At 41.1% G+C, this 14,462-nt stretch overlaps 1 long non-coding RNA gene across 1 annotated transcript; it reads right to left on the reverse strand.

Moving 5' to 3' along the window:
* Nucleotides 1-8,773: 8,773 nt before the first annotated feature.
* On the reverse strand, nucleotides 8,774-10,891 carry LOC147244159 (uncharacterized). Its single transcript, XR_015110443.1, has 3 exons — nucleotides 10,669-10,891; nucleotides 9,837-9,913; nucleotides 8,774-9,119 (listed from the first exon to the last, which is right to left on the reverse strand). It is a non-coding gene; the product is annotated as an uncharacterized LOC147244159 (long non-coding RNA).
* Nucleotides 10,892-14,462: the final 3,571 nt, after the last annotated feature.

Below are 14,462 nucleotides of genomic sequence, written 5' to 3' on the forward strand. Positions count from 1 at the left end.
AGATTTCTGTATCTGTATCATATCGAGACTTCTTTTGTCTCTTTTTTTTTTTAACTTTATGAAGCTATTTTCAGATTCAGGAAACTTTATTTATCCCCATGGGAGGCAATTAAGGGAGCAGAGAGCGGTCCGGTTGCTTACATACATGTTACATGTTTATCTCTAAAGCATCTTTTTAGTAAACTCCCAGTCTAGTTTTTTATGTATGATGTTTTTTGGGGATTTTCAGTTTTAAACTTTGAAGCATCCTGGTTCTGGTCATTAAACGGAAAAAAGAGATCGACAATACCAACACACGTGCCTTGTCTTCCAAACCTCTTCATGTCATCTCATACCATTTAAACCTGAGACTCAGTAACTAATTTCCTTCAAGGATCATGAGAATGGAAGCTTAAAACAGGCTTAATTACAGCAGACTGATAATGACAAATAGGCTCAAGTTTCCAAATGAATTTCTGAGAGAAGAAGGTAGCTGCAGCGTGTGAGATGACTCTTCGTTAGCTGAATTGATACTGAAGATGAAGGGAGTTCCCCTCCACATATTCTCAGTTTAAACACCATCTCATTAGGTGGTCAAAAATGACTGAAATTCTATCTTTTTTTTGCCTAAAACATTAGATCTTCAACAATGAGACAAGATATTACCGTGAAGCCGGACAATGCTAATTACCAGTTATTTATTGATGTTAATTTAGAAAAAGTGAATAAACAGTTTTTACCACACATCAATCAAAAATACTCTTGAAAATTAATTCAGAATCAGGTGAAGGCTGATTAATGCAACCGTGTATTTGGGAAGTCTTTGGCCAGGCTGCTGTGGACTCACTAGTTTCAAAAAGTATTCTCACATATCAGTTGGTCTTGATACTCCATACTTGTGTATCGCCACTCTCTAAATACAGATCATTTGATACCAGGACCACCATTCACTGAAGCCGTTTGCTTTGAAATCTCTGACCCTGAGGTAGTCAAACACACTCAAAGATTTTGATCACGTTTGCTTCAGTTCAATTTATTACTGCTCCCTGTAAAACGGAGACAATTAGGTCTGACTAAAGATCCTTGAGGATAAATCGTCTGCTAAAAGAACATTATAAACCCTGTTATATTTCTCTGAGCTCATAACTATCAAGGGCCATAATCTGAGTTTCCAACCAATCACATCTTAAAGAGAAAATCTTCTGCTTCTTTATTGACGAGATTCAAAGAATTGAAAATATGTTGCTGAAAATATGTTCCATAAATCTGTGCACCGACTCAATGTAGAACCTGGTGGAGAATAAAGCCTCAGACGACACCCAACTTCAGCCCATTACTAAAGCATATAAAAAATAATGATGGGAACACTGGGCCTTTACTTTCTCGCCATTAGTGGCTCACGCTGTACTGGCCGTGTTCCAGAAAGACTAAACCGGATCAAATCTTTGGTTAAACTCCACTGTGTCTTCTGTGGAGAAAAAAAGAAGAAGAAAACAGCAACAGGAGGACGAGAGCCATCATGTTGGGTGTGTTACCAAATTCTCCTAACACAGGATGAGGGAGAAAAAGATGGCCACGCTCATTTGGTTGTATCATTGCTGTACTGATCTATGACCATTCCAAACTGGAGAGCAGAAACCTGCAATTTCACAGAGCAGAGACTGGGAGGAGAGTTTAGCAGTGGACGTATGGAAAAATGTCAGGGCCTCATGGTGGGGTCTGTGCCAGTAACCTGCCTCCAACCCAGAGTACAATCAAGACCCAGGTTTTACTGCGGACCACTCGTGTGATGTGTACCAGAGTTTGACTGATGCCAAACAAACCCGACCAGCTGATGAAATACTGGATTAATTTCAAAGTGTTACAGTGACTTGAGAGTGTATAAGAGTTCTCCTTGAGAAGGGAGAGGGTCACCTTTTATGACCAGGAATAAATCTCCAGCACCCATTGACTCCCTGTAGGTTGGAGTACCCAGACGGGTGGTGCCCTGGATGGGGCTTGGACTGGTAAATTCAATGCTCAGATATGGAACAACGGAGAAACCAGATGAGGGTGATTAGACCGACAGGATCGACCATATTAAATGCCACATTTGAGCATGAGCTTATATTTGTCTACTTGGTCCTGGAAAACCTTAGATTAAAGATGGATGTTCATTCATCAGGTATCATCTGATGATGATCTTGGACGCTCAGGTGGATCCTTCCATGATTGAATGTTCCCAGAATACCTCCAATGGAAGGAACATCGGTAAAAAGATCGGAGCTGTATCTGCTGCATGGTGTAATGATCGCCGGCCACCTTTGCTTTTTCATGGACGTCATGTCCGCACCCAACTCTCATCACCAACATTTCACTCTTTGGAGTCTTGAAAGTGGGGACGAGGCTGATTGATACTCTAAATTGACCGTAGGTGTGACTGTGAGTGTGAATGGTTGTCTGTCTCTATGAGTTGGTCCTGAGATGGACTGGTGACCTGTCCAGGGTGAACCCTGCCTCTCACCTGAAGGCAGCTGGGATAGGCTCCGCCCCCCCATGACCCTTAACAGGATAAGAGGTAGAAAATGGATGATGGATGGATGGATGGATGGAGTCTGACAGTAACAATAAACAAAGAGAGAATTGATTGAGGCAGTATAAATTCTGATTACCCTATTATATCCTCACCAATTTGTCTTGTTCAACATTCGGTAAAATAGAAAATTCTTAAACAGCTCGTATAAAATCTGCAGTAATAGAATTAGTATCATTAACATTTTTTTAAAGAGCACCCAGCTATGGCAAAATGCCTCAGGAGTTTAGATTAATTATATTACCCTTTCCTTCCTGCAGAACAAAAAAAAGTCTTACTCAGCTTTTGAAAATGAAGAAAAGATATAGAGTAGGTATTCCAGCACAATGCAACCCTTAGGCTCCATACTTAGTTTTTACTGTCTCCCCATAAGTGGCTTTAATTACCCTGGTGTACGTCTGTCTGCTCAAATTAGATTGGGCCCCTAGATACGCAGGCGAATGGGAGAACTAACCCTGCTTAGGCATCCATGTGTAACTGAGTCTCTAGATTGAGTCTGATCATGTGGGACGTAGGTTTAATCAAGAGTGAGATCAAATAAATTGATTATGCGCTATTTTAAGAAATAAGTTATGATTGTACAGTTTACCACCGCAGAGCAGAGAGATCACATATCTGAGCGCGCACATAGTTAAAGATCAAGAGGTCGTTTAGGGAACACATCAATCAAGGTGTCCATTTGTTTACCACGATTACCACAAGAGGGACCGAGATGTCTTTAAAAGAAGCCAACCATTATCGTATCAGTGTCTTAATTAATTTTACCTCATTAAACCTACATTGTATTTCATGTGAATGCTTTAAAACCCATCAAGCAATCATCAATTAAAACTGCCATACAGAAGGAATTACCGCAACCATGGTACTCCAATGGTGCGCGAAAAGCAGTCAGTTTATTTGAGGTGTGAACAGACCTTTTAAAGTCGTCAACTCAAGTTTTTTTGAGCACTAAATCACGTTCTAGCTTTCTAGCTTCTAGCTTACCTGCAAATGTAACTGCACATTGCATCGATCCAAACCGCAAGAGCTGTGACCGGCCTGCCTTGTGACTTAACTTTTCTCCATATCCTTCCGGTCTGAGTGCTTGTGCATGTTTATTTCAGTAAGTGTAATTGTTCTCAAGCATTTCTTTGCTCAAACTCCAAAACTATTTGCTTTGTTTCAACTGCCGTTGTTGGAACTTCGCAAAAAACTCAACACAACAGCTTAAAAGCCCTGCTGCTAACCAGCGCCCAGCAGATCCACAATCTAGCAGAACCCAGCTGGACCTCTGCAGAAGTACAAATGCTGGTTTACACCTTAGGTCACAAAATGGTGCAATATTTGATAAACAACTACTTTATTCAGCGCAACACAGTGAGTTGTTGTAACCCGCTTTCAAGCAATTGTCATAATTGTGTCGCACCTGGCCACAGTAAGAACCTTGGCCTCCACTAGTATACACAACACTTAGGGCTTTGCTTGGACCCAAAGTACGAGTGTAAATCAAAGTTAGGGAAAGCGTCGAGGAAGTTAATAAGTCAGCCTAATGTCGAAACACTTTACAAATCTTGAGAGTTCCTGGTATTTAACTTGAATTCACTTGCCATTTAATGACTGAATCTGTCCTTGTCCATTAATCTCCTCAGGGTCCTCATCATCATCATTCTGCCTCTCAGGATCCAGACAGGGCCAAATAACAGAGAGGATAGTGGAGCGAGAGAAAGAAGAGAAAAGTGACAAATTGAGTCAAGGGAAGCAGTAAAAGTAGAGAAATAAAACTTAAGATACGCTATACAATAAATAAATGCCGGGCAGCAAAGATAAGGGGGATGATGCTACCTTTCTGTTTGTGCACTATCTGAGCCAGAGATAATGAAGCCATCGTGAGACAGAGTCAAGCTTGAAATCAGGCCTGACATCTTGAAAGTTACTCTAAATAAGAAAAAAAAGGCCCAAAAAACAGAGTAACACTGAAAACATACCGGCAACATACACTTGGAGCAGGTTTTCGGAACTGCACCATCTCAGCAAGTGCTGCTGGCAGTAGTTTTCCATGGACATTATCAGCTTCATGGGCTGCATACTAATCATGGAGCCACGGGATCATGAATACACATATTAATGTGTGACAAACCAACTCATAAAGTTACAGTGCACATTTTCTGGTGTTCATGTCGATCATTTTTAAATACATTGTGTCAAAATATGACAGAGATTTGACACAACTGCAGAGAGAAGAGGGAAAGGAACCAAGAGGATTTTTTTTTAAATAAAAACCCTGAAACTAACAACAACAACAAAAAACCCTCCAAACAGAACATGTGGCAACACAGGAAAGAAGAAAGCAAACAGGTAAATACACTAGGACGATCTGAGAATGACTGACTCAAGCCAGACAAAAAAACACAACAAGACGCAGGTGTGTTATTCAAAAAAAAGGCGGGAAAGAGACAAAGGCAGGAAGTAACTCAGGAGTACACAGGGAATTGCCTTTCAAAATAAAGCAGGAACTGACAGGAAGCACAAGCAAAAGCGAACCTCAAACACAAAGCTCAGAACTGCCAGGACAACAAAACTAAGGTGTTCATGTGAACAAATAATCTCAACATGGTCCAGATGCAACCGTGACGTGTTATACTTGTTTTTTACTCAGTCTTTTTGACCCCCGTATGACCATATAGAAACTTTCTTCACAGGAAAAATTCTAATACTAGCAACCTTAAACAACCTGTAGTCATATGACACATGCCCTCTACAAAACTCACAAAACTCCAGACTTTCCGAAAGGACAATTTTTTTTTTTCCCAATTGTAGTTCCTTTTTGTGATTTTTTTTCTTCTTCTTCTTCTGTCTGACTTTGCAACAGGAGCCTGTTGTTTATTTCCGGTTTTCAGAACAAAATACCTGCATAGTCGGTTGGGAGGGAAGATTTGTCAGATTGAGAGTTATCCTGCCTAAGACACCTGCTCTGTCAAGATAGAGAAGTCTTGAGAAAAACAGGGGAAGATGGTAAATGTGGGAAAGCCGCAGAATCTACCAGGAGTAAATTTATTAGGAGGAGTTTGGATGAGATAAGGATGCAAGTTTGTGAGAGCCGAGGCTGAGAGGACCATTTAGAGAAGGATTCACGCTTGTGTAGCAGAGCGCCACGACAGAGGTGGTTGGGGTAGATTGTCATCCATGGTGTCAGGCGTAAGTTATGATAAGGACGCGTGGCAGCTACGAGTCAGTCATCATAGGTAGAGAGCAAAAGACAGAGAAAGCTGCCAGGAGCCACAGCTCATTGTAAATAATCTGCTTCAGGTCACCTTAGTCAGCGTGGCTTTGTCCTCTGGAACTCCTCCCCTCTGTTTCCTGGAAATGCTACTGTTCATTTATGGGGGATAAACACAGTGGCCCGGCTTTGGAAAAAACAAGGGTAGAACAAATTCTGGCACGCCAAACAAAGCAGGTACATGTAGATTTAAGATGAGTTTTATGAAACTGAATATTTTCAGCCAGCACTTACACTGAGACCGGAACATGTGTTTTTATGTCTTAGGCATTTCTTCAATGACTTTAGCAGGTGAGAGCTGAAACTCAAATGCTTTCACTTCTAACTCCCAAGTAAAGTCAGATGGTTCCATCCAACCAGTTCTTTCAGAAGCGAGAAAGTTGATGTGTGAACTTCACACCGACACTGACTCTTTTACATTCTTTTCATAGCTTTTTCAGCTACATTATTTTAGACATATTCCTTTTCTCCCCTCACTCTTTTATCCAAACAATAGCTGCACAGTGTAACTGTGTGAATATTTATAAAAGAGCTCATTTTTATTCCTTTCTCCCGCCACTCGTTGCCATGCTATTCGTTTAAGTGTTTGTTTTTTGGTCCCCAGAGAACCAGTGATGAGAATTCCGGCTCTTTTATAGTGACTTGATTCATTGGAGGAACTCAGCTCAGCTTTTCATATTGTAATTTTTAAATTTGCGTTAACAGCTTTGAATTGGACCTCCTCTCTATGTTGATCAGTCGTCTAAACTAGACGTCAGGTAGCCAGCCTCTGAGTGACACTACGATTGCTGACATCACACACGACCGAGCGGTCCGACGCAGCAACTTTGAAGAAAACCCAAAGGAACACGTTTTCCTTCCCATGTGGTTAGGGGACATATTGTACAATCTATTAGCGGTGCAGTTTCCCCTGGTGAATCTGTGGTCACTGTCCCAGTAAAGTGAAGGCGAAGGACAACATGTGTGTTTAGGTTTGTAAGTGAGATATAATGAGACACCGGCAGGAAATCAAACGAGAGTTGCTGCTCTAAGTCAGTGATTTGTGTCGTGTTCTGTAATGAGTTGTTTTCTGGCTCGCTGCACGTAACTGTGCAAAGCTTCATGCAAAAATATACTTTTTGAGAAATGCAGAAGTGATGCATAAATTGCCGTTGAGGATATCATTGTGGTGTACAGAGCAGATACGTTTAAGTCAATCTGGAGTCCAAGTTTCAAAGTGAAACTTTACCTGGATATTGTTTTTTTGTTTGTCAACTCCTCACTATTAGATGTCTTGAAGTCCTAAAGAATTTTCCTCCCTCTGCATGACTTGGTAAATCTTTAAAGTACTACTACTGCCGCTAGTGCTACGTGTAATAATTGCAAACAAAATAAAAGCAAACAAAGGCTTTGAGTTATTAAATGCCATACGCTGTATAGAAAAGAATCTTTCTGTACTCGGATATTCTCTCTGGCAATAGCACAAAAATCTACCGGGCCTAGAATCGGTGATGTCCTGCCAAGCATTGTCATAATCATTTTAATGCTTCTTGATAAGCTGAGTGCAACAGACTTTATTAATATGGACAAGCTTAATGACTTGCGTCTAAAGATTATTCAAAGACCTACTAATCAGTCATTTTGGCACGTGTTGCAGTTCACCGCATTTGTGTCTCAAATATTTTGTAAAAGCACAAGTTGTAATTGCGTGCCGCCATCAGTCAGACAAATGTGAAAAATATTAATAAATGTTTGACTTCAGTACTTAGCTTCAATAAATACAAGATATCTTTTTCACAGCAGGCAATTCCATTTGTTAAAACAAATCATACCACGTTCCAATTTCAATTCATGTGACATTTTGATTTTGATGATCCCCAAATGCACTGTGGAAAAATGTGAGTCAGGATTTACAGGCAGAAACCTTGAATGAATAAGGTGTGCAGGCGTTTTACTGGCTGAGGGCTGATGGTGCACCACGTGTGTGTGTGTGTGTGTGTGTGTGTGTGTGGCTCAGTGTGGTTAGAGGCACAGATACCAACGGCTACGACGAGCTAAGACACCGGGGGATACAAAAACATTGCAGTAAGTCCAAAAAATGATGTGTAAAAACTATTTTCAGAGGATGTGAAGTTGCTCTTTATACTCTTACTCATATTCTTAAGTAATGTGTTCATGGATTCTTCGGTTTAGGACGCAACCAGCTAGCTATCTTTAAGTTTCTGAAACAACCCATATGTACTGCTGGTAGATGGTATTTTTGGGCAACAGTCACTATATTTCCGTCATATTCGCACAGGAAAAATTGAGGAGGAAGGATTTGAGAATAAAGTAGAAATTTTGAGTAGGAAAAAGTCACCTCCCATCCGTGCACGGCGTACCAAAGTGGAGCGACTGACATATTTGCTATGTGAGCTGAGCTTTGTTTACATCCTTGGTGTAAAGGTGAGTTTCATAACCAAACCTCATTACAGTATCATATCAGTTTCAATCCTGCAATATAACGACAAAACCCAATCTATGAACAAAGCAGAGTAGGGTTGATGCTAGTATGATATATACTAAGAAAGTCAGTACTTCTACCAAGTGGCATCATGTGTTAGCGGGGTAACTTCAGGGGAGAGAACACGGGAAGGAAGCATCTCTCCTCACCTCAACCCCCAGTTGGCCCTGTGATGGACTGGTGACATGTCCAGGGTGAACCCTGCCTCTCACCTGAAGGCTGCTGGGATAGGCTCCAGGCCCCCCCCCCCCCCACACACACACACACACACACACACACACACAACCCTCAACAGGATAAGCAAGGATAGCTTTGACTATAGGTGTGGATGGGCCTTCGCAACCACGTCCTCAATGAAAACTCATCATCAAAGTGACCTTGATAGAAATGAAGACACCCAACAGGGCACAAGTGGACATGTAGAGACGCAACCCAGTAGTACACAACTTCAATGAATTAGTTTTGCTTTGCTCTCAGACGTTTGACAAGTTCTTTCATGTTTTATTGAATCATGTATACATTAAAGACAAAAGAACACAGACAATAAAGACACAATGGCTCTAGTTCACAGTCCTCCCTCGTCTCTCTGTGTTCTCTCTGAGGCAGATCTCAGTGTTTGATGAGAAGAGGAAGTTGTCCTCGGGTGCAGTGGTGTGTGTTTGTCAATGCCTTGCTGTGGTCCAGCCCAGAGGTCTCCTCTCATTAGCTGGATGGGTTGTGTCAAAATGTGAAAGCAGGCTGCCAAGGCCTTGAGCCCTGAGTGTAAAACCAGCCTGAAAAGAGATGACACCCCCTCACTAGCACCATCCCAGAGGACTGGGCCTTGCTGCCTGTAAAAGAGCATGGCAGACACACACACACACGCGTGCACACACACACACACACACACAGCAATATTGCAGTAAAGACTGGACAACAAGGAAGTGCAGAGCTACAGGCGGGGCAGGGACACGATATATCACTGTACCAAGTCACAACATGAGTTTATCATGAAACACTGTGATACTCAAAATATATATTAATATATATGTGTGTGTGTGTGTGTTTGTAAATGGACTGTTGTACTTTCATGTGACATGATGGATTTTATCTGTTTGTCCCTCACAATGTCAAATACACTGGTATTGCTTTTTCCTACTGTGTCTGTCTAAATTAAACTATGCTAAGATGAGCTTAACTAAAATCAACTCACCTAAGCTAAGCTGAGCTAAATTTGCATAGACAGCCAGCGATTTTACTGCTGTGGCTAACGTGTATCGTAATACAAGTTTGAAACCAGTGGCCCAAATTCAGATACAATATTATGGATTCATTTCTGTATGTCTGTTATTGCACAGCTCTCAAAACAATGGGCCAGATTCACCTCAGGAATACACACACAATTAGACATTGAACACACAGATCTGACACACGTGAAGCTTGAAACTATTTTACCTCCTCTGGTTCCGAAAATTGCTGTGACAAACTCAGTATTTATATTCTTCTTAATCTTTTCAACACACATTCATGAGGTGACCCTCCAAAAGTAATAACCTGAAGAAGGTTACCTATATGTTAGAGGAAATTCTCTCTACTTGTCCACTTTCAGCAACACTGATCCGGCCAATGTCCTCTTTCACTTCATCTAAAGAAAGATCAGACATTGCAGAAGCGTCAGGCACAGTTGGCCAAGCGGTATTTATCTTTTAACTGGCACTGAGAGGATATGATGCTCTTTCTGTGAGACAAGAGGAGCGTGAAGGTTATGGAGCGTGACCAAAATCATTACAGCTGGACAACAACAATGCCTATAGATTTAACACACCAACAAATAAATCAGCTGAATGTCCACTTGAATTCAATCCTTAGATCATCATGTCTGGGGCAGCATGGCTCAGAGGTAGAGTGGCTGTCTAGCAACTGAAGGGTCGCTGGTTTGATCCATATTTCCCTGGTTACCATGTCCAAGTGTACTTGAGCAAGATACTGAACTCTGCATTGCAGGAACACCGAAGCACATATGATGTGATGATATTTATCTATGTATAAAACCTGTTCCTTTTTCATGACTCTTTTTATCCCCCAAAGGCAAATTTATTTGAATTGTTATCAATCCATCCATTTCCTTCCACTTATCCTGTTGAGGGTCGTGGGGGGGTGGGGGGGGTGGAGCCTATCCCAGCAGCCTTCAGGTGAGAGGCGGGGTTCACCCTGGACAGGTCACCAGTCCATCGCAGGACCAACACATAGAGACAGACAACCATTCACACTCACAGCCACACCTACAGTCAATTTAGAGTATCAATCAGCCTCGTCCCCTCTTGATGTCTTTGGACTGTGGGAGGAAGCTGGAGTACCAGAGAGAACCCACACAGGAACAGGGAGAACATGGAGACTCACACAGAAAGATCCTGTGATGGAGCCGGGGTTCGAACCTGGAACCTTCTTGCTGTGAGGCGACAGTGCTGACCACTGCACCACCGCGCCAGCTTGAATTCTTATTCACCTGTGAATTGTATCCCTTTTGTCTTTAGTGACTGTCTGCAAGAACTATAAAATTACATCTAACCTTTTTAAGTATCAAGGTAGGTAGAACAGGATTTATTCACAACCACCACTTGAGCTTCTCTCGTACAACATACATATACAGTATTTGAACTGTCCTCAGCACCATAGCAACAGTGACCCAGATCATTTTATCTGCTGGTGTGTTGCCTCATGCATTTTTAACTGAAATAAACCTACAACAGTTAAAGGAGTTGGCAGTCACATAACAAATGAAGAGCTTCAGGATCACCAATGAAATCCTGTCATCAGCAGTTTACCTTCATCAGACAGAATTCATCAGCATTCCATATTCTTGCATGGTTCGTCCCCATGGGATTTTTATATTTTGATTCACATAGTATCCTGTGGCTGGAATCCTTTTTCCAATCATGCTGAGAACTAATCCCAAACCAATTTCATCCAATTTGTTTCACAGAAGCGCAAACGCAAAGGGTGTCTTTTCTTGATTTTAACTTGAGTAAGGAATGAGACCGCAAATTAGTTTACCAACAGCTTCCTGTGATGTAATTCCTCCTAGACATATCAATTCCTCGTGTAATTAGAGTTTTTCTCCATGTAATTACCACCACAAGCCAACATGTAGATTAAAGAAGGATTCAGAGGGTAAAAAAAAACAACAAACCAAAAATAAATGTTTAGTCTTCTGTTCCAGTATTGTTTCCTTTACTTCTTTATGTGGAAGCCTTCTTGCTGGTTTTGGATCCTACTTGACTTGAAGTGGTTGCAGTGTTGAAAGAATATTGAGAGTCAGAAGGAACAAACAAAACAATTATACCCAAGACAGCGGGAAAAGGGCCCTCAGAACCCTTGGTTCAGCAATGTAAAATTATTATATTTGTAGTTTACCATATTTTTTATTATTATTAAGATTTCTTCATTGACAGCAGCCTCTTACAATGAAATCTTCACGATCAGAATTTTTTTTTCATTAAATATCAGAAAGGTTCACGTCTGATTAGGTTGAAGCACAAAAAAGCATCCTTGGTTGTTGCTGCTTGGTGGTAAGTTGTGAATCATGGTCATGTATTAGAACTAAAACAGCACTAAAATCACTCGTTTCTCTCTAAGTTCAGAAGTCTTGGACCCCCCCCCCCCCCCCCCCATAAGGACTTCCTCATGTTTAACTCCATCTGCTGCCCATTGCGTGTCAGCGGCGATCCAGGGAACGAGGGAGCCTGCTGTGACACGGCCTCTCCGGGAGTTTAGCTCCAGACTGGGGGCTACTTCAGGTGCAAGTGTGTCACTGAGGCGTTTGAGTGGTGATGGAGATAAAGGACGTAATCCAGGAACTCAAATAAATAAAATCAAGACGGATACAAAGTTTTAGTGAAAAACAGGTGGCAACAAATTAACTTCTCCTTTTCACAGCTTTAACTTTAATTACCAAAGGCCATCAGAGAAGCCAGAAATTGACTCAACTTTTTGCATCATGTGTACGTAGTTTTGAAAGACCTCACTCACCCCCGCAGTTCCACACACCCCGTTATTTGTTACTGGCAAAGACTGTTAGACATCACTGTTGTGTTTTCTGACCTGGCAACTCTGTGGTTAAACTGTTGTTACTTTTATGGACTGGAATGCTTTACGGTTCAACTCTTCACAATTTGTATGAAACACAAAGCAGTCTACTGTGTGACTTCATACATTCCCTCTGCTGACTTTGTGGTTCTATAACAAAGACAGTAATTTCCTTCTTTGCTCCCAAAAGACAGAGCGGACGCTAGACAGTCCTAACAAGCTTTGTGTTTAAATTTTAAAGTCAATAAAAGATCCAGCTTCAGAGGAAATGAGGACGCCAACAACACTTCATCATGACAATATAGAGTGAACAACAACATAGCGGTCAAAGAGGGAACACCGAGACGAGCAGCAACGACTTCTACACGCGTTAAAACAGCTCAAAGAGCAACATTTGGGACGGATGATGTCACCGTTCCTCTCCACTGCATTCATGATTGAAACAATGAAGGGTGGCACTGTTGTGAAGGCTTCATTTCTCCATCACTGATTTCTCCAAACCGATGGCTTTTTATATCTGAATCCAAAGGATCCGAGTCTGGAAAATATGGCCCCTTTTTAGAATAAAAACAGTTATCAAATGTTGCTGTCCTTCTAAACGTAGTCAGTGCATCCACTTCTTTTCTTGTCTTCTCTTCCTTTAGTATCAGGTAAGTGAAGCAGATTGTTCCATAAATACAATAAGGAGCTGTAACTACTGTACATAACCAGATATATCACCTCACCTTCAGAAACACACAGAATCACCATCACTCCCTGAAACAAATCACATAAAATGATATTATTCTGATTTTAATTCCGTGGGTCAGAGTGAGAACCAATGAGAGTCCTGCTTGTTTTTTTTCATAACAGCTCGCCGTGATGAGATTAGAATACTGATGTAGTCCACACTGCATTTGCATGTCCACGCCAGTGTGCATGAATCTCAAGCATTAACTTCAATATCCCGCCCGCTGCATGTGACACTGCTGAACAACACCGTGACATTCATTAAAGATGATACATTAACAACTGTAAATGATGCTAAAGACCACAGGAGATATCTACAAGTGGGAAAGAAGAACTTACCTTGTTCTACTACCATGGTTCCTGGGCTAATAAAGGATGTTGATATCAGTATGTTTATGGGACGAATGTCCCGGCCACCTGCTAATGTAGCATATTGAAGTGTGTTTGCCACTCTGCAGGAAACACACAATTTGTAAGATTGAATGGAAACTGCAATGAAGTTATTGATTTTTTTTTTTTTTTTTTTTTTACAAATTACCTTAATACCAATAGCTTTCAAAAGGGTAATTCCACAGCGGGTATTGCTAATAGTGTCATTCTTACTTTACAATAAAATGTTTAATATGTTTCAAGTTTTAAATATTCATAACAAATAATAATACGACATTACTGTGAAACCTGGTGATGGGCAACAGCATCATTTCCTGGCAAAAGTATGCAGCATGCAGGTGGCCCGGACCCTCACTGAAAGGCAGCCATTAGTGAAATTTGTTTTGGTCACTGGGGTTTCCACTTTAGTTGCTCTTTATATGCAGCACCCCTGATTGAAACTGTACCCAAACCTGAAACTGAAATTGTATTTTTTTTTAACGCATCAAGTGCATTGGATTGACGTAAAAAATGTCCAAATTACACTCTAGCTCATGGGGTTGGAGGATGGGGATTATAGCCGTGTGAGGGTTAAGCCAGCATGCCAGCCAAACTGGTACACTGATCAAGAGGAAATGACTGGCTATTATCCAGAATGCTGATTGCCTGCTGGCATTTGTTGTTGTCATGGTGTGAAAGGCAGAAATTTGAAATCGTTTCTGAATCTTTACCTTAAAGAATGTCTTAACCTGCCAGGGTAGATGCTTAGCAGGTTAGCTGACCCCCATCTTGTGTGTGTTCAAACAGATCCTGTTTTGTTCAGAAATCATCTTTTCATTTGTTTTGGTAGCCAAAGTTATGATGGAGCCTTTGAGGTCAGGAAATAGGTGCAACATTTTAACTGTTGTTCATGTCTATTATTATTATTATTATAGGTTTGAGGGAGCTATGCTAACACTTCTAATCCACTACCATTCATTATGCTACGCTAACTAGCAATAAACTGATCT

The sequence above is a fragment of the Aulostomus chinensis genome, chromosome 19 (genome assembly GCF_037954235.1).
Source record: "Aulostomus chinensis isolate RoL2024-O1b breed Wild chromosome 19, RoL_Achi_v1.0, whole genome shotgun sequence".
NCBI classification, from domain to species: Eukaryota; Metazoa; Chordata; class Actinopteri; order Syngnathiformes; family Aulostomidae; genus Aulostomus; species Aulostomus chinensis.